The 3,615-nt window shown below is 48.3% G+C and overlaps 1 long non-coding RNA gene across 3 annotated transcripts in view; it reads left to right on the top strand.

The window, feature by feature from the left end:
* Positions 1 to 3,615, top strand: part of LOC102252788 — a 41,667-nt gene that overhangs the window by 9,531 nt on the left and 28,521 nt on the right. For 2 of the 3 annotated variants that reach the window (XR_001362795.1, XR_313788.2), the window contains exon 2: positions 892 to 1,034. The exons of the other annotated variant lie outside the window; for it this stretch is intronic. This is a non-coding gene — a long non-coding RNA (uncharacterized LOC102252788). The remainder of the gene's footprint in view (positions 1 to 891; positions 1,035 to 3,615) is intronic. 3 annotated transcript variants of the gene reach the window in all.

The following is a 3,615-nucleotide window of genomic DNA, read 5'->3' on the forward strand; positions in this document are numbered from 1 at the left end:
AGGAGACTACATGTGTGACTCAACCCTGTTGAGTCCCCAAGTTTCATCAACCTTTTGATGAAACTCTTGAAATTATGACATGCTGGAATTGGTTTACGGCACACCGGGCCTCTAGTTATAAATAAAATTGTTTTCTTAATTTCCTTTATACATTGTTCATTATTAGTATATAGAAATGCAACCAATTCTTGTGTGTTGATTTTGTATCTCACAATTTTGCGGAATTCATTTATTAATTAGTTCTAGTGGGTTTGGGGATGAATATTAGGGTATTCTACATATGAGATCATATCATCTGCATACAGAAGTAATTTTAACTCTTCCATTTCAATTTGGATACCTTTATTATTTTTTTTACATAATTGCTGTGCCTGAAATCTCCTTTGTGATGTTAAATATTATTTATCTGAGAATGTTTTAATTTCACCTTCATTTTTTGAAGGACAGTTTTGCCAGCTATACCAGTAGAATTCTCAGTTGACATTATTTTTCTTTCAGCCCGATAAATATACTAGAGGCCTGGTGCACAAATTCGTGCATGGGTGGGGTCCCTCGGGGTGGCCTGTGGGGATCGGGCCGAAACTGGCAGTCCAATGCCGCTTGCCACTCCTGCCTGCCGCTCCTACTCATCCCGGCCCCAGCTGTGTCTGCTGTGGGCTTGCACCCAGTCAGTCCCAATCGGGAGAGGCTCATGCCGCCACAGCAGCCCTTGCCAGCCATAAGCCCTGCGTCTGGCACCCGTCCCAAGGCAGGTGGGGGCGGGGGCGGGACGCAATTGGCCCTCCGGGCGGGCGGGCAGTGGGATGCCCTTGCTGGATCCGTCCCGCTGATATCCACACCGGTTGTTGGGAGCCACCTGGCAGCCGCTTTTATATTGTTTCTTCCTTGCAGAGTGTCTAGGGAGGGGAAGCGGCTGCGGTGCCCGAGGCTGACTTCCAGGAGACCAGCGGCGCTGTTGGGATCATGCCGATGGCACCAGTCCATCGGAGCCTGGCCCATTCTCCAGAGATTGGACCTGCAGGACCACTGAGGGAGTGAGTGGTTGAGCCGGGCTGGTGGGACACTGGGATGGGTCGGTAAGCTGAGTGGCGCTACCGCTGTGGGAGCACACTGACCACCAGGGTCTAGTTTCTGCATTGAGCATCTGCACCCTGGTGGTCAGTGCATGTCATATGGACCAGTCGACCGGTTGTTCGGTCGCTTAGGCTTTATATATATACTACTAGCCCAGTGTCCGAAATTCGTGCACATTAAAAGGGGATTAATTAGAGGAAATATTTTAATATTGCTATTTGCCCTTTCTCTATAATAGAAGTGTCAGAGATGAAAGAAAATTAGTAAAATGTATTTGAAAATCTTCCTCTTGTCAGAGTCTGGGGCACGCCACAGGACCCAGAGTCAAGTCCCTGCCTACCAATGTGGGCCTCAAAATCGCAGGAGACCCAGACCCGGCCGCCCCCCATCCATTGGGCTAGATCCAGACCTGGCCAGTTCCATCCTTGTCAAGCCCCGCCAGGTGGGGGGCGCAGCCTCAGGTGCCCTGGCCCAGCACTGGGGTGGGGGGCGCGGCTTCAGGTCCCCTGGCCTGGTGCTGGGGTGGGGGGCATGGCCTGAGGTCCCCTGTCAAGCCCCACTGGGCTCTGGGGCTGGGGGCACGGCCTGAGGTACCCTGGCCTGGTGTTAGGGTGGGGGGAGCAGCCTGAGGTCCCCCGGCCTGGTGCCGGGGCTGGGGGCATGGCCTCAGGTCCCCTGTCAAGCCCTGCCAGGTGGGGGCATGGCCTGCTCGGTTCCAACTGCCCCCCCTGCTGGCCTGATCACCCCCAACTGTCCCCCCCTGTGGGCCTGCGGGCAGGAGGTGTGGCCTGAGGTTCCCTGTCAAGCCCCGCCAGGCGGGTGTGCAGTCTCAGGTCCCCTGGCCCAGTGCCGGGGCGGGGAGTGCGGCCTGAAGTCCCCCAGCCTGGCACCAGGGCAGGGGTAGTGGCCTGAAGTCCCCTTCAAGCCCCACGGGGGGGTGGGGGGGGTGCAGTCTCAGGTCCCTGCTGATTGCTCATTAAGGCTCGTTATGGGAACTTGGCCTCCACTGTGGGTGCAGCCATCTTGTGTTACGGAAACTCCCCGCCTCTGCTGTGGGCGCCGCCATCTTTGTGGCGAAGTGACAGTCAATTTGCATATTCCCTCTTTATTATATAGGATAGATAGATTATCTCATTCTTTCTGGTTTTTGAGACTTCCACTGAGAAATTTGCTGATAATTTTATTGAGGATCTTTGTACATAAAGAGTTGCTTTTTTCTTGCTTCTTTCAAGATTCTCACTTTGGTTGTTAAGAGTCTGATTATAATGCATCTTGGTGTAGGCCTCTTTGGGTTTATCTTACTTAGAGTTCATTATGATTCTTGGACTTGTAAATCCATGGTTTTCCTCAAATTTGGGAAGCTTTCAAATAACCTCTTTGCCCCTTTCTCCTTCCTTTCCCTTTTAACCTTCTGGAACTCTCATAATGCATATATTGCTTGATGATGTTCCATAACTTTATTAATCTCTGTCCACTTTTTTCTTCATTCTATTGTGTGTGTCTCTTGCTCCTGAGGCTCCATAATTTCAAATGATCTGTCTTAATCTTCACTGATTCTTCCTGTTTGCGTCTACTGTTGAACCCCTTTAGTGAACATTTCAATTCAATTATTATATTTTCAACTCTAGAATTTCTGTTTGGTTCCTTTTTATATTTTTATCTCTTTGATGTTATTCTACTTTTTAAAATACACTATTTTCCTTATTCTTTTAGTTCTTTGTGTTTTCCTTTGGCTCAGAGCATACTTAAGTCAGTTGTTTTAGTCTTTGTCTCATAATTCTGATGCCTGTGTTTTTTTCAGGGACAGTTTCTGCCACTTTACTTTCTTCCTTTGAATGTGGCATATTTTCTTGTTTCCTTGTATGCTTTGTGATATTTGTTTGTTTGTTGAAAATTTGACATTAAAAAAACAGTTTTCAGATAGGCTCTGTGCTGAGGAAAACACTAATTAACAAGGATAGTTATGTGCCTCGTGATAAGCCTTATATGGCGGCTTAAAGTCTTCTTAGACCTTTTCTAAGCGTACATCTTGCATGGGCCTGTTGTGTGCTTTTTCCAATTTCCCTAAGTAAACATTTTAAAAAGTGTCTTAGTTTCCTAAAGAGTTTCACCTTTGCTTTTTTTCTGGGGAGTTTTGATGTTCTATTGTGTTTTCTCATCTAATATCTGCCCCAGGTGTTGTGAAGCTGTGGTACTTCTGCAGCTTTCATAGCAATGTCCATCATTTCCTATGGCTTTTCTTAGCCTGACATCCAAGCTATGCCACTTTTCTCTATCTGAACTCCAAGTTACGTAAAACAGAGATGAGTACCTCAGGTAGCCCCCAGGCCAGTGGTCGGCAAACTGCGGCTCACGAGCCACATGTGGCTCTTTGGCCCCTTGAGTGTGGCTCTTCCACAAAATACCGACTTTTGCGCATAGGCCAGGAAGTTTCAATCGCACTGTACATGCGCGCCCGCATGTGGTATTTTGTGGTATTTTGTGGAAGAGCCACAATCAAGGGGCCAAAGAGCCACATGTGGCTCGTGAGCCGCAGTTTGC

This window comes from Myotis brandtii, unplaced genomic scaffold (assembly GCF_000412655.1).
Source record: "Myotis brandtii unplaced genomic scaffold, ASM41265v1 scaffold305, whole genome shotgun sequence".
NCBI lineage: Eukaryota > Metazoa > Chordata > Mammalia > Chiroptera > Vespertilionidae > Myotis > Myotis brandtii.